This window comes from Molossus molossus, unplaced genomic scaffold, assembly GCF_014108415.1.
Source record: "Molossus molossus isolate mMolMol1 unplaced genomic scaffold, mMolMol1.p scaffold_m16_p_2, whole genome shotgun sequence".
Lineage (NCBI taxonomy): Eukaryota > Metazoa > Chordata > Mammalia > Chiroptera > Molossidae > Molossus > Molossus molossus.
Window position 1 is genome coordinate 57,810,171 of NW_023425355.1, and position 20,938 is coordinate 57,831,108.

Sequence of the window (20,938 nt, forward strand, 5' to 3'; positions counted from 1 at the left end):
TAATGTGATCCCTTCTATTTCTTTCTTCTTTTTCAAGATTGCTGTGGCTTTTCGATGTCTTTTTTGGTTCCATATGAACTTTTGAAGTGTTGGTTCTAATTCTGTGAAGTATGTTGTTGATATTTTGATGGGGATTGCATTGAATCTGTATATTGCTTTGGGTAGTACGGACATTTTAATGATGTTAATTCTTTCAATCCATGAACAAGGCATGTGCTTCCACTTTTTTATATTTTCCTCTATTTCTTTTTTCAATGACCTGTAGTTTTTCTGCAAATAGGTCCTTTATTTCATTGGTTAAGTTTGTTTTTAGGTATCTTAATTTTTTTGCTGTGATGGTAAATAGGATTGTTTTCTTAGTTGCTCTTTTTGTGAGTTCATCATTGGTGTATAAGAATGCCATCAATTTCTTGATATTAATTTTGTATCCTGATACTTTTCCAAATTCATTTATTAAGTCTAGTAAATTTTTGATGGAGTCTTTGGGGTTTTCTATGTATAGTAGCCTGTCATCTGTGAATAATGACAGTTTCACTTCCTCCTTTCTAATTTGGATCACTTTTATTTTTTCTTCCTGTCTGATTGCTGTGGCTAAGACTTCCAGTACTATGTTAAATAAGAGTGGCAAAAGTGGGCATCCTTGACTTCTTCCTTTTCTTAAGGAAAATGCTTTTAGTTTTTGCCCATTGAGTATAATGTTGCCTGTAGGTCTTTCATATATGGCCTTTATGATGTGACGATATGATCCGTGTATTCACACATTGCTGAGCGTTTTTATCAGAAATGCATGCTGGATTTTGTCGAGGCTTTTTCAGCTTCTATTGATATGATCATGTGGTTTTTATTCTTCATTTTATTTATGTGGTGTATCACATTTATTGATTTGTGAATATTGTTCCAGCCTTGCATCCCTGGGATGACTCTCACTTGGTCATGATGCATAATTTTTTTGGTGTATTGCTGGATCCGATTTGCTAGTATTTTGTTCAAGATTTTGGCGTCTATGTTCATCAGGGATATTGGCCTGCAGTTTTCTTTCTTTTTAGTGTCCTTATCTGGTTTTGGGATTACAATTTTGCTGACCACATAAAAAAAGTTTGGATGACTTTCTTCTTTTTAAATTTTGAAAAAAATTGAGAATGGCTGTTAGTGCTTCTTTGAATGTTTGGTAGAACTCCCCTGTGAATTCATCTGGACCTGGGGTTTTGTTTGCTAGGAGTTTATTGATTTCAGCTTCCATTCCCTTTGTGTTATTGATCTTTTCAAGTTTTCTGCCTGTTCCTGGTTTAGTTTTGGGAGACTGTGATTCTAGAAGTTTGACCATTTTACCTAGGTTGTCCAATTTTTGGCAAATAATTGGTCACAGAATATATATATATTTTACAATTCTTTGTACTTCTGTGGTGTCACTTGTTACTTCTCTTTTGTTTCTGATTTTGTTTATCTGGGTTCTCTCTTTGTTACTGGATTAGTCTGGCTAAAGGTTTATCAATCTTGTTTATCATTTCAAAGAACCAGCTCTTTGTTTCATTGATCTTTAATTTTTTTAAATTTTTATGTTGTTTATTTCCTCTCTGACCTTTACTATTTTTTTTTCCTTCTACTTGCTCTGGGCTATTGTTTGTTTAATTTTTAGTTCTTATAACTTGTAGGGTTAGATGATCTATTATAAATTTTCTTGTTTTTATTGAGGTTGGCTTTTAATTTCATGAATTTCCCTCTCAGGACAGCTTTTACTATGTCGCATAGATTTTGTGTTCTTGTGTGTATAATTTTCATTACTTTCCAGGAGTTTTTTTTTTTTTTTTTTTTTTAATCATTTTGGTAAAACATTCATTGTTTAATAACATACTATTTAGCCTCCATGTGTTTGAATGTTTTTGAGTGTTTTTATTGTAATTAATTTTTAGTTTTATGCCATTATGATCTGAGAAGATGGTTCATCTGATTTCAATGTTCTTGGACTTGTGGAGACTTAGTTTATGTTCTTTCATGTGGACTGACTTTGAGACTGTCCCTCGTGCCCTTGAGAGCAATGTGTATTCTGTGGTTTGTGGATATCTATTCTTTGTAGATACCTATTAAATTTATTTCATCTAATGCATAATTTAAAGTCTCTGTTTCCTTGTTAATTTTTTTTTAGTCTAGAGGAACTATCAAATGATGTCAGCAGGATGTTGAAGTCTCCTGCTATGAGTATTGCTGTGGATTTTTTAAAAAATCCTCCAGAAGTTTTAAAATATATTTTGGTGCTCCTATATTGGGTGCATATAAGTTTACCACAGTTATATCTTCTTGTTGGAGAGATCCTTTAAATATTATGTAGTGGCCTTGTTTGTCTCTAGTTATGGCCTTTATTTTAAAATCTATTTGTCAGATATAAGTATTGCTACCAAGCTTTTTTGTTGTTGTTGTTGTTCGATTTTCTTGGAGAATTTTTTTCCATCCCTTCAACCTGTGTATATCTTTTGTTTTGAGGTGGGTCTCTTGTGAACAACATACATATGACTCATGCTTTCTTATCCATTCAGCTACACTGTTCTTTTGATTGGAACATTTAATCCATTTATATATAAGCTTATTTTTGATATGTACTTATTTATTGACATTTTTATTTGTTATGGCTTTGTTTCTGTCTATATTTTTTTCTGCTTATTACTGCCATTCCTTTTAACACTTCTTGCAATGTTAATTTGGTGCTAATATATTCCCATAGTTTTCTTTGGTCTGTGAAGGTCATTATTTCACTTTCTATTTTGAATGATAACCTTGCTAGATAAAGTAGTCTTGGATTCAGATTCTTCTTTTTCATTACCTTGATTACTTCATGCCATTTCTTTCTGGCCTGTAGTGTTTCTGTTGAGAAATCTGCTGATAGCCTTATGAAGGCACCTTTGTAGGTAACCTGATGCTTTTCTCTTTCTGCCTTTAAGATTCTGTTTGTCTTTAATTTTTGGCATTTTAATTATTATGTGTCTTGGTGTGGACCACTTTTGGGTCTTCTTAGTTGGGTCTCTCTGTTCTTCCTGAACTTTTATGCCTTCTTCTTTTACCACACTAAGCAAAATTTCTGCCACTGTTTCTTCAAATATATTCTCAAACACTTGCTCACTTTCTTCTTCTTCTGGTAGTCCTATGATATGGATGTTGTTATGTTTCATGTTGTCCCATAGGTTTCTTAAACTGTCTTCCTATTTTTAAATTATTTTTATCTTTTTGGTTCTCTAATTGAATGGTTGTTTTCTACTTTGTCTTCTAATTCACTTATCCAGTCCTCAGCTTCCATTAATCTATTGGTTATTACTTCCAATATGTTCTCTATTTCTGATATGTCATTCTTGATTTCTGACTGGGCATTTTTCATTGTTTCCATTTCTTTTTTTATACTGTTGAGTATTCTCATAATTGTTACTCTGAACTCTGTATCTGATAACTTGTTTATCTTCATTTAATTTAGCCCTTGTTCTAAAGAATTCTCTTGTTTTGTCACTTGAAATTTGTTTCTTAGTATTGCCATTTTATCTGCCTTGGCAGGTTTTGGAGCCTGCCCATATCTTCCTGTGGGTATCAATTTTCTGCAGATTGCGGCTTTCTCTGCTGTGTTTGGTTGTGTATTGAGGAGCCAAGCTGAGCACCAATGTCTGGTCTTACTCTCCCAGGTAGTGTCACAAGCCAGGCAAAGATTCAAGTATCCCAGAGCCTCTGACTGCAGCCTGACTGTTAGTCTTGGTCACTTAATCTTTCTTTGATTCTTTTAATTCATCATTTATAATTCTAGACATATTAACCTCTCTTTTATTTTGTTAGACATAGAGCTAAAATTTTATGTTTGGTGGTATAGTAAGTGGTACTTTCAAAATTTTAAATTCCAAATATTCATTATTAATGTAAAACAATACAATTACATTTTGTATATTGACCTTGTGTCCTGTAACATTCTCATCCCAGATATATTTTGGTAGATTCTTTGTAATTTTTTAATCTAGAATATCATACTGTCACCATAGACTTACTTTTATTTTTAATTTCTATACTGTTTATTTAGTGTATTTGCTAGGATTTCTACAAAATGTTGAACTGTAGAGTGAAGGGAAATCTTTGCCATTTTCTCATTCTTGGTAAAAAAAAAAAAAAAAAAAAAAAAAAAAATTAGTATTTCGCCATTAAGTAGAATGTTAGGTATAAGCTTTTTGCAGTCACTTTTTGTGACATTGTGATTTTTAAGAAATACATATTTGATTTTTCTTTCATTTCTGGGGACTAAAGCTTTGGGCTTGGGCCCTTCTAGACCTCACCCTTTGTGACACTTCATCTGGCTGTTTATTTCTATCTTTTAATATTTAGTAATTTAATAAGTGACCTATTTTTCTGAGTTCTGTGATCTGTTCTAGCAAATTAATTAAATCTGATGAGGGGTTGTGGAAATCTCTGATTTATAGCCAGTTGGTCAAAAACATAGAAGATAACCTACACTTGTGATTGGATCTGAAGTAGGAACAGTCTTGTAAGAATGAACCCTAAATCTGTGAAATATGATGCTATATCTAAGTAAATAGTATGAATGAGTTAAATTGTAAGAAACATGCTGGGTCTACTCGAGATTTAAAAAACAGTTTGATTTGGAAAAAACACCACACATTTAGTGCCAGAAATGAAGTATTGAATAAGTACAGTATTGAGTAAAATACCTGAGTGTTTTTTCTGTATTAACTTTTATCAGATTTTAAAAGTTATGTCTATTTCTAGTTGTCTGAGATTTTTAAAAAAATAAAGAGTAGCTTCTGTAAGTTATCTACAACAGCCAAGATATGGAAGCAACCCAAGTGCTCATCAATAGACAAGTGGATTAAGAAACTGTGGTACATGTTCACAATAGATTATTACTTGGTCATAAAAAATAATTAAATTTTGCGATTTGTAAAAACATGGATGGACCTGGAGGGTATTAAGCTAGTGAAATAAGTCAGTCGGAGAAAGACAAATATCTTATGATTTCACTTATATGTGGAATCTAAAGAATAAAATGAATAAGCAAAATTGTAACAGACTCATAGACACAGAGAGGAAACTGGTGGCTATCAGGGGGGAGGGGGTTTGGGAGAATGGGTGAAAGAGGGGAAGGGAATATGAAGTACAAATTAGTAGTTACAAAACAGTCACAGGGATATAAGTAAGCAAAGGGAAAACAGCCAATAACACTGTGAAATCTATGTATGGTGCCAGTTGGGATAATGAAAATGTCAAGGGGAACACATTGTAAACTATATGGTTCTCTAACCACTAAGATGTAAACCTGAAACAAATACAAAATGAAATAGAAAATAAACTGTAATTGAGAAAAAAAAGAATGGTTTCTATATTTTATTTAATGCCTTTGTTGTATTGAGATGATCATATGGTTTTTATTCTTTATTTGTTAATATGGTGAATTACATTTGTTTTTGAATGGTGAAGCAATCTTATATTCTGGGACAAACCCCACTTCATTATGATGCATTATTTTATTTTATGTTGCTGGATTCAATTTAATAATACTTTGTGGAAAATACATGCATCTATGCCAATAAGAGGAACAGGCCTAAAATTTTCTTGTTTTGGTATTAGAGTAATGCTGATCTCCCAAAATGATTTGTGAAGTGATCCCACCTATATTCTGAAGATATTGTTTAGAAGTGGAATTATATTTCCTTAAATAATTGGCAAGATTCACCAGGGAAGAAATCTGGTCCAGGAGTTTTCTTTACTGGGAAGGTATTTAACTATGAAGTCAATTGATGTAATAGATATAGTGATAATCAGATTATCTGTTTTCTCTTTAGTGGGTTTAGTAGATATTTTTTCAATTAATTGGCTCATTTAATCTGTTTTTTTTTCCCCAAATCTATGGGAAATGAGCTATTTATTGTATTCTGTTATTTTCCTGTTATTGTTTATGGGGTGTGTAGTAATGTAATACAGTCTCATTCATTTCTGATATTGGTGACTTCTGTCTTCTCTATATTTTCTTATTTATTTATTTATTTTTATTTTTATATTTTGTTACAGATGTTTCTTCTTTTTTACCCCATTGGCACCCACCTCCCCATCCCCTCCCGCCCCGTCCCCGGCTTAGTTGTCCATGTCCATTGGTCATGCATACATGCATATAAGTTCTGTGGTTTATCTCTTCCCACCCCTTCCACCCCCTCTTCTGAGGGATGTCAGTCTGTGCCCTACTTCCATGTTTCTGGGTCTACAGTATTCCTCAGAATGTTATGTTCATTATATTCCATATATAAGTGAGATCATGTGGTATTTGTCTTTTTCTGCTTGGCTTCTTTCACTTAGGATAATACTTTCCAGGTCCCTCCATGTCATCTCAAAAAATAAGAGATCTTTCTTTCTTACAGCTGCATAGTACTTTACTGGTTTTCTTCATACTATTTCTATCAGTTACAGAGAAATAATGTTGAAGTTTCTAACTATAAATATAGATTTGTCTACTCTTTCTTTAAGTTCTACCAGTTTTTTTTTTTTTTTATCCTCACCCGAGGACATTTTTCCATTTTTTGTTCAGATAGAGTTGGAGGGAGAGAGAGGACGAGAGAGAGAGAGAAACATCGATGTGAAAGGGACACATCTAGTGGCTGCCACCCGCAAGACCAACCAGGGCCGGGGACAAACTGCAACCGAGGTACATGCACTTAGCGGGAACCAAACCCAGGTCTCTCTGGACCGCAGGCCGACGCTCTAACCGCCGAGCCAAACTGGTCAGGGCAGTTCTACCAATTTTTGCTTCATGTATTTTGATGTTCCATTGTTAGGCACATACATATTTAGGATAATTATATATTTTTGGAGATTTGATCTTTTTATCTTTAGGTGATGCTTCTCTTTATTCTTTATAATAGTCTTTTTTTTCTGAAGCCTACTTTGTATAACAAAATTATTGCCACCCAGGTATTTTTTGGTTAATGCTTTCATGGTATATATGTGTTTCTAGATTTCTGTATGCAAAGGAAGTATATGTAGGTATTATTTTGTTTGCCTTGTTTATTTATTTAATATAGCAACAATTGTCTTTTAACAAAGAATGGGAAAATGTCCTCGGGTGAGGATAAAAATAATAATAATAATAATAATTCTTTGGTTTTTTTCTTCCAACCCCCAACCCCTTTCCCTTTGAGGTTTGTCAGTCTAGCAATGAATTTGTACTTCTTAATCCCTTCACCTTTTTCACCCATTCCCCCAACCCTCCTCCCATCTGGCAACCCACAAAATGTCCTTTGTATCTATGAGAATGTTTCTGTTCTGCCTGTTCATTTTGTTTGTAGATTCCACTGTTGATAGATATGTATTAATTGCCATTTTGTTTCTTCACATATTTTACCTTTTTCTTCAAAAAGACCCTTCATAATTTCATATAATAATGGTTTGGTGGTGATAAACTCCTTTAACTTTTCTTGTCTTGGAAACTCTTTATATGGCCATCGATTCCAAATGACAGCTTTGCAGGATAGAGTAATCTTGGTTGTAGGTTCTTGCTTTTCATCACTCTGAATATTTCTTGTCACTCCCTTCTGGCCTGCAAAGTTTCTTTTGAGAAATCAGCTGACAGCCTTATGAGAACTTCCTTGTAGGTAACTAGCTGAATTTCTCTTGCTGCTTTTAAGATTCTCTCTTTGTCTTGAACCTTTTGCATTTTGATGATGATGTGTCTTGGTGTGTGCCTCTTGGGGTTCATCTTGTTTGGGACTCTCTGTGCTTCCTGGACTTGTATGTCGGTTTCCTTCACCAAGTTAGGAAAGTTTTCTGCCATTATTGTTTCAAACAGGTTTTTAATTTCTTGTTCTCTCTCTTCTCCTTCTGGCACCCCCAAGATGCAAATGTTGGCATGCTTGAAGTTGTCCCAGAGGCTCCCTACACTATCCTCATTTTTTTGGATTATTTCTTCTTTTTGCTGTTCTAATTGGGCATTTTTTGCTTCCTTATATTCCAAATCGATGGTTTGCTGGATATATGTACTCTACTATTGAATCTGTGTAAATTATTATTTATTTTAGTTAATGCCTCCTTCATTTCTGACTGTGCATCCATCATTTGTGACTGGTCTTTTTTTATGCTCTTGAGGCCCTCACTAAGTTCACTGAGGTTCTCACTAAGTTTATTGAGCATCCTTATAAGCAGTATTTTGAACTCAGCATCTGTTAGGTTGCTTATCTCCATTTCGCTTAGTTCTTTTCTTGGGGTTTTGTTCTGTTCTTTCATTTGGGACCTGTTTCTTTGTCTCCTCATTTTGGCTGCCTCCCTGTGTTTGTTTCTGTGTATTACTTAACGAGAGGTATGGGGCTAGCTGAGACCAGATGCTGTCTGTTTGAAAGAATTTAGGAAAAACTTGAAGCAGCATCCAAGACAGTCCAATCCTGTGGTTAAGCAGTGGCAACTGGGTGGGCCTGAAAGTTGGGTGCGGCGGGGCATCAGGAAATCTCCAGGGCGGGGCTACCAGTGTAAGCCAGGTTGCTGGAGTCCCAGATAGGGCGGCTGTCTGCCGCCCCAGGGAAGGGCTCACCAAAGGATCAAAGGCCTCTGACAGCACATTTGTCCCGGAGAAAGCCCCCTCTCCAGCCCTCGCTCCAGTGCCAAACAGCTCAGTTCTTCCCTGTATGTTTCTGGTGCCCCTCGAGCTGCCTCCCCTCCAGGCTTAGAGGGAGTGAGTCCAATAAGTCCATGCAGGGGTCCTTTAAGGTTCTGCCTGGGGCTCCAGCCATGTCAGCTTCCCTGAGCCTTAGTTCCTGCTGGTTTTTCCAGCCATAAGTTATTGGGACTTCTCTTCCTGGCACTGGAACCCTGAGTGGGGCACCTGATGTGGGATGGGGACCCCTCAGTCCTCAGGGAGGACCTTCCCAGCCAAGGTATCCTCCTGATTTTTATCCCTTACATGTGGGTATGGGACCAGCCTGTTGTGCCTCTGCCCCTTCTACCAGTCTGGATGTGGCTGCTGCTTTAATTTCGTCGTTGTAGGACTTCCATTCAGTTTGATTTCAGGCGGTTTTGAATGATAGTTGTTCTGTAGTTTAGTTGTAACTTTGATGTGGTTATGGGAGGACGTGATACCGCATTTACCTATGCCGCCATCTTGACTGGAAGTCCTTTATTTATTTTTTAAACTTTCTTGTAGCTCAGGCCTGCTGGAATGAATTCTTTTATTTGATTTGTAGAAATTACTTCTGTTTTATTATTAATAATATATTTATTGAAATATAATTCATATGTCAGAAAATACACTATTTTAAAGGGTACAATTCAGTAGTTTTTAGTATATTAACAAAGTTGTGCAACCATAACCATTACCTAGTTTCAGAACATTTTCATCATCCTGAATAGAAACATTGAACCCATTAGCAGTCACTCTCCATTATTAGAATGCCCTATTTCTCCTTCTATCCATCCCTGGGAAATTACTAATATGCTTTCTGTCCCTATGAATTATCTTATACTGAATAGTTCATATGGCCTTTTGTGTCTGACTTCTATTCCTTAGAATGATGCTTTCAAGGCTCATTCATGTTATATTGCTGAAGAATGATAATGATGATGAAGAGAGTAATAGTTAACCTATTATTGACACTGTTATTTGTAGGCCAATTTTATTTTATGGTCCCAGTAGTATTCTTAATGGGTTTGCTTCTTGGGAACTAAGATGTTTAGAGTCCAGTTTTCAGTCTAGTTGACTTTCTTTTTAAACCATTAAAATATGTTACTTAGTAGTAAATCTATATAATATGTTGGTCATGGAGTAAAGGTACCTGATGGAAAGTAGGGAAAAGAATAAAATGGAAAAAAAAAAAACATACTATCATTAATTGAAGACATTATTTCTTAGGACTTGTATATACATGAATATATTTAATGCCATAAAAATCTCTGTGAGAGAGGTACTAAGTATATCTCCATTTTTATAAAACATTGCCCAAATTCACACAGTAAATACAAGGAAGTTTCAAACCCAGGTGTCTTAGAATACATGCAATATTTATTATAACATACTCTATCAAGGATGTTTGAGGAAAAACAATGATCTTACTAATCTTTTCAACAGGTTTATAGTACCTAATTATGCATAATAGTTTATGGACTTAATTTAAATAATCATGACAATGTTGAATTTACCTGAGCTCTGTGCACTTCAAAAACTGTGACAGTGACATAAATCTCTCTTCCTGTTTTCCAGGGAAGGATTTACTGCAAAGATGCAAAAATTTCAATGCGACATAGATACTTAGATAAGACTTGTGGATAAACTTCTTGTTTACCTAGGACAAGGCCTGACATAGATCATCCAAATTTTCATTTTTTCCATTCATAAATAATTATCCAAACTATTTTTAACCACTGATCAATGGGTACAAAATTCTTGTGAACTGCACCAAAATTTTAGTTTCTCTTCTTCTCATAGTACCCTTAACTTTGACCCACTCTCAGCCCAAGCCAATATTGTACTATGAAATACCTCCTTGTACTAGGTTTCTAAGGAAGAAATGGAACCAATAGAATGTGTGTGTGTGTGTGAGAGAGAGAGAGATTATATATATATATATATATATATATATATATATATATATGCAGGGTGGGAAACACTGGTTTTACAGTTGTAAGTACATGAAACACAGAGTTTATTATTATTTATTAATTATTATATTATTGTCCATCTGAACATCTGGACAATAGAGAGAGAGAGAGAGAAAGAAAGAAAGAAAGAAAGAAAGAAAGAAAGAAAGAAAGAAAGAAAGAAAAGAGATATTTTAAAGAATTGACTAATTCAGTTATGTAGGCTGACAAGTCCAAAATCTGCAAAGTGGGTCAATAGACTGAAACCCAGGAAAAAGGAAATTTGATAGTTTAAGACTAATGGCCTTTCACTGGCAGAATTTCCTCTTTCTTAGAAGAGGTCAATCTTTGTTCTAATTATGTCTTCAACTGATTGGGTGAGGCCCACCCACATTATTGAAGCAGTCTGCTTTACTTAAAGTCCACTAATTTAAATGTTAATCTCATTTTTTAAATTCTCATAAAAATACCAGAATACTGGTTGATCACAGTTCTGGGCACTGTGGCCCAGCCGAGTGAATACAAAATTAATCAGCATGCTCCTCCTCAAGGACCTCTCCTGAATATTGCTGACTATAAAGACAGTTCCTGTTCAACTGTGCATCTAAGTTTTTACTACCCTTGTTATTACCTCCCTGTAAAAGATAAGTCCTTTTATGCCTGAACTTTGAGATGTTTACAGATCTTATAATCAGAGCATCATCTTTATCTCAATAATCCCTTAGCTCCTATTTGCAGCAATGTTTTTGAATAAAAGCTTTCCTTACCAAAGTCCACATATGTTTTTCTTTATTGCCATTATCATGTAATGCAGAAAAAGTTGTTAATTTCAAGTTAATTGTGCAAGTATAATTCTGTTTTATTTAGTGATCTTTAAATATTCTCCCAATATATGTAGCTACTTTATTGATTAAACACAATTGCAAAAAAGTAAATTACTTAATGAAAATCAAAAGTTCTAAAGAATTTTTGACTGGGTTACAAATAACCTCTGACTAGTCTTATCTATACTAAAGTTATTTTCTAAATTCTAATAGAAATTGAATATAAACTAGAATTAACCAATTGTAAGGACTCTGCTGAGGTTCATTGAGAGTTGACAGAAAATAGCATTTTGGTAAAACAGTTACTTACTTAAGTTGCCTCTTAGTCAAAGAGATTGTACGAAAGGTTTAACATATTGACAGAGACATTTTTTATTTATTTAATTTATTTATTTACTTTATTACACATGTTTCTTCTTTTTAGCCACTGATTCTGCCTCCCCTCCCTCCCCTCCCTATCCCCAGCTTTGTTGTCCACGTCCATTGTTCATGCATACATGCATATAAGTTCTGTGGTTTATCTCTCCTCCACCACCCCCTCTTCTGGGGATTGACAGTCTGTAACCCACTTCTACGTCTCTGGGACTACTCCATTCCTCAGGCTGTTATGTTCATTATATTCCACAAATAAGTGAGATCATATTTGTCTTTCTCTGTATGGCTTGTTTCGCATAGGATGACACTTTCCAGGTGCCTCCATGTTGTCTTAAGGGATAAGAGATCTTTCCTTCTTACAGCTGCGTAGTACTCCATTGTGTATATGTTCCACAGCTTTTTTAACCATTCGACTACTGATGGACATTTAGGCTATTTCCGGATCTTAGCAATTGTAAATAGTGCTGTTACAAACATGGGGGTACATATATTTTTGTGATTGGTGTTTTAGGCTTCTTAGGGTATATTCCTAGAAGTAGGATCACTGGGTCAAATAGAAGTTCAATTTTTAATGTTTTGAGGTAACACCATATTGTTTTCCATAGTGACCACACCAGTCTGCATGCCCACCAGCAGTGTACTAGAGCCCCCTTTTCTCCACACCCTCTCCAACACTTGTTTGATGATTTGTTGATGATGGCCATTCTGACACGTGTGAGGTGATACCCTATTGTTGTTTTAATTGGCATCTCTCTAATAATTAGTGATATTAAGTATTTCTTCATATGGCTCTTAGCCATTTGTGTGTCCTGTTTGGAGAGGTGTCTATTTAGTTCCTCTGCCCATTTTTTAATTGGGTTCTTTGTCTTCCTTTTGAGGATTTGTATGAGCACGCTATATATATTAGAAATTAACACCTTATCTGATATATCATTGGCAATTATGCTCTCCAATACAGTGGGTTGCCTTTCCACTTTGATGATTGTATCTTTCGCTGTGCAGAAACTTTTAATTTTGATGTAGTCCAATGTGTTTATTTTTTCCTTTGTTTCTGTTGCCTTAGGTGATCTATCAGTGAAAATTATGCTGTGTATGATGTCTGAAATTTTGTTTCTTACATTCTCTTCTAGGATTGTTATGGATTTATGAGTTACATTTAAGTCTTTTATCCATTTTGAGTTTATTATTCTGTATGGTGTAAGTTCATGGTCTAGTTTAATTTTTTTTTTTTTTTGCATGTACCTGTCCAATTTTCCCAACACCATTTATTAAAGAGGCTGTTTTTACTCCACTCTATGGTCTTGCCACCTTTGTCTAATAATAATTGAGCATGTTGTCTTGGGTCCATTTGTGAGTTCTCTGTTCTGTTCCACTGGTCTATATGGCTATTCTTGTGCCAGTACCAGGCTGTTTTGATTAAAGTGGCTTTGTAGTATAACATAAAATCTGTTAATGTAATCCCTCCTATTTTGTTCTTCTTTTTCAAGATTGCTGTGGCTATTCAAGGTCTTTTTTGGTTTCATATGAACTTTTTCAAGTATTTGTTCTAGTTCTGTGAAATATGTCATTGGTATTTTAATGGAGATTGCATTGGATCTGTAGATTGCTTTGGGTAGTATGGACATTTGAATGATGTTAATTCTTCCAATCCATGAACAAAGTATGTACTTCTACTTTTTTATATTTTTCTCTATTTCTTTGTTCATTGACTGAAGTTTCTGCCAATAGGTCCTAAACTTCTTTGGTTTAGTTTATTCTAAGGAATCTTAATTTTTTTTGCCATGATAGTAATTGGGATTGTTTTTCCAGAGTCTCTGTCTGTGAGTTCATCATTCTTGTATACGAATGCCACTGATTACTTGATGTTAATTTTGTATCCTGCTACTTTGTCAAATTCATTTATCAAGTCTAGTCAATTTTTGATGGAGTCTTTGGGGTTTTCTACAGATAGTATCATGTCATCTGCAAATAATGGCAGTTTCACTTTCTCCTTTTCAATTTGGATCCCTTTAATTTTTTCTTTCTGTTTGATAGCTGTGGCTAAGACTTCCAGTACTATGTTAAATAAGAGTGGTAAAAGTGGGCATCCTTGTCTTGCTTCTTTTCTTAAAGGAAATGCTTTTAGTTTTTGACCATTGAGTATAATTTTGGCTGTAGGTCTTTCATATATGGCCTTTATTATGTCAAGATATGATCCCACTATTACCATATTGCTGAGCCTTTTTATCAGAACTCAAAGCTGGATTTTCTCAAAGGATTTTCGGCATCTATTGATATAATCATGTGGATTTTATTCTTCACTTTATTTATGTGGTGTATCACATTTATGGATTTGTGAATATTGTACCAGTCTTGCATCCCTGGGTTAAATTTCACTTGGTCATGGTGAATAATTTTTTGATGTGTTGCTGGATCCGATTCACTAGTATTATGTTCAGGACTTTTGCGTCTATGTTCATCAGGGATATTGGACTGTCATTTTCTTTCTTTGTAATGTCTTTTTCTGGTTTTGGATTTCGAAATATGCTGGCCTCAAAAAACGAGTTTGGAAGACTTCCTTTTTCTTGAATTTTTTGAAATAGTTTGAGGAGAATGGTTGTTAGGTCTTTTTTGAATGTTCGGTAAAACTTTCCCATGAAGCCATCGGGGCCTGGGCTTTTGTTTGCTGGGAGAGTCTTGATTATGTCTTCAATTTTCTTAGTTGTTAATTGGTCTGTTCAAGTTTTCTATCTTCCTGGTCCAGTTTTGGGAGACTATGCATTTCAGAAAATTTGTCCACATGGCTTAGATTGTCAAATTTTTGCCATATAATTGTTCAGAGTAGTTGTTAATGATCTTCTGTATTTCTGTGGTGTCAGATGTTACTTCTGCTCTTTCATTTTTGATTTTGTGTATTTGGCTTTTCTATCTTTGTTTCTTGGTGAGTCTAGATAGAGGTCCTCAATTGTGTTTATCTTTTCAAAAACCAACTCTTTGTTTCATTGATCCTTTAAATTGTTTTTTTTTTTTTGGACTCTATGTCATTTATTTCTGCTCTGATCTATACTATTTTCTTCCTTCTACTTTCTCTGGGATTTTCTTTTTGTTTGCTCTCTAGTTCTTTAAGTTGTAACGTTAGATAGTCCATTAGAGATTTTTCTTGTTTCTTGAGATAGGCCTATAGTGCTATGAACTTCCCTCTCAGAACTGCTTTCGCTGCATGCCATATATTTTGTGTGGTTGTGTGTTCATTTTCATTGGTTTCCAGGAAGTTTTTTTCTTCCTTGATCTCCTCAGAAACCCATTTGTTGTTTAATAACCTGTTATTTTGCCTCACTGTGTTCATATAACTTTGTATGTACTTGTTTAAAATGATTTCTAGTTTTATGCCATTGTGATCTGAGAAAATGCTTGATATGATGTTAATCTTCTTGAACTTGTAGAGACTTAGTATTTGTCTTAACATGTAGTCTAGGTTTGAGAGTGTCCTATGTGCACTTGAGAAGAATGTGAATTCTGTAGTTTTGTGGTGTTATTCTTTGTAGATATCTATTAAATCCATTTGGTCTAGTGCTACATTTAGAGTCTCTGTTTCCTTGCTTTTTTTTTTGTCTAGAGGATGTATTCAGTGATGTCAGTGGGGAGTTGACGTCCCATGCTATGATTTTATTGCTATCAATCTTTGAAGTCTTCTCCTTTGAAGTCTTCCAGAAGATTTTTAATATATTTTGGTGCTCCTATATTGGTTGCATATATGTTTATCAAGGTTATATCTTCCTGTTGGATAGATTCTTTCAATATTATGTAGTGGCCTTTTTTGTCTCTAGTTATGGCCTTCATTTTGAAATCTATTTTATCAGATATGAGTATTGCTACCCCAGCTTTTTTTTCCCCCTCTGTTTGCTTGGAAGAATTTTTTCCATCCAGTCACTTTCAACCTATGTGGGTCTTTTATTGTGAGGTGGGTGTCTTGTAAGCAACATATAGATGGGTCACACTTTATTATCCAATCAGCTACTCTGTGTCTTTTTATTGGAGCATTCAGTCCATTTATAGTTAAGGTGATTATTGATATGGACTAGCATTTTGCCACTTTTGTTTAGTGTGGCTATAATTTTGTTCCTTGTTCTCTTGCTAATTACAGCAGTCCTTTTAACATTCCTTGCAGTGCTGATTTTGTGCTAATGTATTCTCTTAGCCTTTTTTTTTTTTTTTTTTTTTTTTGTCTGGGAAGATCTATTTTGAAATTCTATTTTGAATGATAGCCTTGTTGGGTAGAGTAGTCTTGGATTCATATACTTGTTTTTCATGACCTGGATTACCTCATGCCATTCACTTCTGGCCTGTAGTGTTTCTGTTGAGAAGTTAGCTCATAGCCTTATGGGAGTTTTTTTGTAGGTAAATTGTTGCTTATCTCTTGCTGCTTTTAGGATTCTCTCTTTGTCTTTTTTTGGCACTTTATTTAGTATATGTATTGGTGTGGGCCTGTTTGTGTTCTTCTTACATGGGACTCTTTGTGCTTTTTGAACTTGAATGCCTTCTTCCTTCACCAAAATAGGAAATTTTTCTGTCATTATTTCCGCAAATATATTCTCAAACCCTTGCTCATATTCTTCTTCTTTGGGTACTCCTATGATGTGAATATTATTATGTTTCCAGTTGACCCACATGTTTTGTCAAGCAGTCTTCCTTTTTTTTTTTAAATTGTTTTGTCTTTTTGGTTTTCTGATTGGTTGATTTTTTTCTACCCTGTGTTCTAATTGACTGATCTGGTCCTCAACTTCCTCTTCTCTGCTATTTAGACCTTCCATTGTGTTATTTATTTCTGATATGTCATTCTTCATTTCTTCTGGTTGATTTTCAACATTTCTATGTCTTTACTCATGGTGCTCATGTTCTTACACATGCTGTTGAGCTTCCTCAAGATCATGACTCTGAATTCTAGTTCTGTTAATTTGCTTAACTGCATCTCATTTATCTCATCTTTCGTAGAGGTTTCTTATTCTTTCATTTGGCTTTTGTTTCTGTGTTTCATCATTTCGGCTATCATCGTGGGCTTTAGAGTGTGCCAAATTTTCCTTGTGGGTGTTGGTGTACTGCTGTTTGTGGCTTCCTCTCTTTGGTTTGGATGAGTCAGGGAGGACCCACGTTAAACACCACTGTCAATTCTGACTTTCCTGGTTAGAGTTGCTAGCCCAGGAATGGTACAGTTATCCTCCAGCTTTTTGCCTGGAGACTATCAGTAGTGGTTACTTGAAGAGCCTTGGCTTCTCAGTTGAATGAAACACTCCCTCAGGTGCTCAGAGTAAGGGGATTTCCTGTAGGTGGGGCACATGCTGGTTGTTAATGGGCCCCAATTTGCATTTCAATGACCACCAGGTGGGGTTAAATCTTCAAGGGAGGGGCCCCAGCCACTCCCCAGAGCCCTGGGAAGAAGTAAGATGACCACAGTCCTGCATGGCCACAACTCAGCAAAAGCTCTGAGTGCCCTCCAAATCCCGAGTGTCCCCACACAGTTGCAGGCCTGTCTGCCCTTCCTCTGCCAAGCCCAAGGTAAGTGGCTGTGGCTATATCAGTGTCTGTAACGGCTCTGCACTGTGGAGCCGCTTGTGTGTTTAACTTGAGGGCACTCCTCACAGCTAAGGCCACTGCCGTTTGTGGGCTCTCAGCCCCCCTCTCATGCCTCTGCAATACTACCAAGATTGAGTCAGTGTCTCTGGTTATATGGTCCTTCAAGCTGCTTTTCTGTTGCTTTTTCTTGATAATTTGTCTTTATTTTTGTTGTAATTCCAGTTTTATCCTAGGAGATCATCTGTGTAGCTTTCACTCACTATGCCCCCACTGTGGAATCTCCTGTAGACCTTTTTTGTATCTAGTTACTTCCTTCATTTTGAAGACTATTTTATCAGATATGAGTATTGCTACCCCAGCTTTTTTTACTTTTAATTTTCTTGGAAGTTTTTCCCATCCCATCCTTTCAACCTATGTGAGTCTTTTGTGTGTGTGTGTGAGGTGGGTCTCTAGTAAACAACATATATATGAGTCATGCTTTCATTTTTTTTATTAATTAATTTTTGTTACAGATGTTTCTTTTTTTTCCCCACTGATTCCCCTCCAACTCCCTTCCTGACATTTCCCCAGTTTGTTTTCCATGTCCACTTTTCATGCATACATGCAAATAAGTTCTGTGGTTTATCTATCCCCCACCACACCCCTCTTTAGGGGATTGTCAGTCTGTACCCCACCTCCACATCCCTGGGACTACCCCATTCCTCAGACTGTTATGCTCATTACATTCCACAAATAAGTGAGATCATATGAAACTTGTCTTTCTCTGTTCGGCTTGTTTCACTTAGGATGATACTTTCCAGGTCCCTCCATGTAGTCTCAAAGGATAAGAGATCTTTCTTTCTTACAGCTGCATAGGACTCCATTGTGTATATGTACCACAGCTTTTTTATCCATTCTTCTACTGATGGACACTTGGGCTGTTTCCAGATCTTAGTGATTGTAAATAGTGCTGCTACAAACATGGGAGTACATATATGCTTTCTGATTGGTGTTTTAGACTTCTTAGGGTATATTCCTAGAAGTGGGATCACTGGGTCAAATGGAATTTCAATTTTTAATTTTTTGAGGCAACACCATAATGTTTTCCATAGTGGTTGCACCAGTCTGCATTCCAACCAGCAGTGTACTAGAGTCCACTTTTCTCCACACCCTTGCCAACACTTGTTGTTTGATGATTTGTTGATGGCAGCCATTCTGACAGGTGTGAGGTGATACCTCATTGTTCTTTTAATTTGCATCTCTCTGATGATTAGTGATGATGAGCATTTCTTCATATGTTTCTTAGCCATTTGTATGTCCTGTTTGGAGAGGGGTCTATTCAGCTCCTCTGCCCATTTTTTAATTGGGTTCTTTGTCTTCCTTTTGTGGAGTTGTATGAGCACTCTATATGTATTGGAAATTAACCCCTTATCTGATATATCATTGGCAATTATGCTCTCCCATACAGTGGGCAGCCTTTTCATTTTGATGATTGTATCTTTTGCTGTACAGAAGCTTTTTATTTTGATGTAGACCCATGTGTTCATTTTCTTTTCTGTTTCTATTGCCTTAGGTGATGTGTCAGTAAAAATTCTGCTGCGTATGATGTCTGGATTTTGTTGCCTACAGTCTCTTCTAGGATTTTTATGGATTCATGAGTTACATTTAAGTCTTTTATCCATTTTGAGATTATTATCATGTAGGGTGTAAGTTGATGGTCTAGTTTCATTTTTCTGCAAGTAGCTGTCCAATTTTCCCAGTAACATTTATTAAAGAGGCTATCTGTATTCCACTGAATGCTCTTCCCACCTTTGTCAAATATTAATTGAGCATATTACCTTGGGTCCATTTCTGGGTTCTCTTTCCGTTCCACTGGGCTATATGCCTGTTCTTGTGCCAGTACCAGGCTGTTTTGATTATAGTCGCTTTGTAGTATAACCTGAAATATGGTATTGTGATCTCTCCAACATTGTTCTTCCTTTTCAAGATTGCTGTGGCTATTCGAGGCCTTTTTTGGTTGCATATGAAGTTTTGAAATAATTTTTCTAATTCTGTGAAGTATGCCGTTGGTATTTTGATGGGGATTGCATTGGATCTATGGATTGCTTTGGGTAATATGGACATTTTAATGATGTTAATTCTCTCAATCCATGAACAGGGTATGTGCTTCCACTTTTTTATATCTTCCTCTATTTCTTTTTTCAATGACCTTTAGTTTTCTGTGAATAGGTCCTTTATTTCTTTGGTTAAGTTTATTCCCAGGTATCTTAATTTTTTTACTGCAATGTTAAATGGGATTGTTTTCTTAGTTTCTCTTTCTGTGTGTTCATCATTGGTCTATAAGAATGCCATTGATTTCTTGACATTAATTTTGTATCCTGCTACTTTGCCAAATTCATTTATTAAGTCTGGTAAACTTTTGATGGAGTCTTTGGGGTTTTCTATGTATAGTATCATGTCATCTGCAAATTATGACATTGCACTTCCTCCTTTCCAATTTGGATCCCTTTTATTGTTTCTTCCACTCTGATTGTGTGGCTAAGACTTCCAGTACTATGTTAAATAGGAGTGGCAAAAGTGGTTATCCTTGCCTCGTTCCAGTTCTTAAGGGAAATGGTTTAGTGTTTGGCCATTGCGTATGATGTTGGCTGTGGGTCTTTCATATATGGCCTTTATTATGTCTAGATAAGATCCCTCTATACCCACACTGCTGAGCATTTTTATCAGAAATGGATGCTTGTTTTGTCAAAGGCTTTTTCAGCATCTATTGATATTATCATGTAGTTTTTACTCTTCATTTTATTTATGTGGTGTATCACATTTATGGATTTGTGAATATTTTACCAGCCTTGCATCCCTGGGATGAATCTCACTTGGTCATGGTGGATAATTTTTTTGGTGTATTGCTGGATCTGATTTGCTAGTATTTTGTTCAGGATTTTGGCATCAATGTTCATCAGGGATATTGGCCTGTAGTTTTCTTTCTTTGTTGTGTCTTTTTCTGGTTTGGGAATTAGAATTATGCTGGCTTCATAAACGAGTGTGGAAGTCTTCCTTCTTCTTGAATTTTTTGAAATATTTTGAGGAGAATGGGTATTAGTTTTTCTTTGAATGTTCGTTAAAACACCCCCATGAACCCATCCGGGCCTGGGCTTTTGTTTGCTGCGAGAGTCTTGATTACATCTTCAGTTTCTTCTGTTGTTATTGGTCTGTTCAAGTTTTCTATCTCTTCCCGATCCAGTTTTGGGAGGCTATGTGTTTCTAGAAATTTGTCCATTTTGCTTAGATTGTCAAATTTGTTGCCATATAATTGTTCATAGTGGTTGTTAACAATCTTTTGTATTTCTGAGGTGTCAATTATTATCTCTCCTCTTTCATTTCTGGTTTTTTGTATTTGGGTTCTCTCTCTTTGTTTTTTGGTGAGTCTAGCTAAGGGTCCATCAATCTTGTTTATATTTTGAAAAACCAGCTCTTTGTTTTATTGATCCTTTGAATTGTTTTTTTGAAATCTATGTCATTTATTTCTGCTCTAATCTTTTCTATTTCCTTCCTTCTACTTGCTCTGGGGTTTTCTTTTTGTTTGTTCTCTAGTTCTTTAAGTTGTGAGGTAACATAGTCTATTA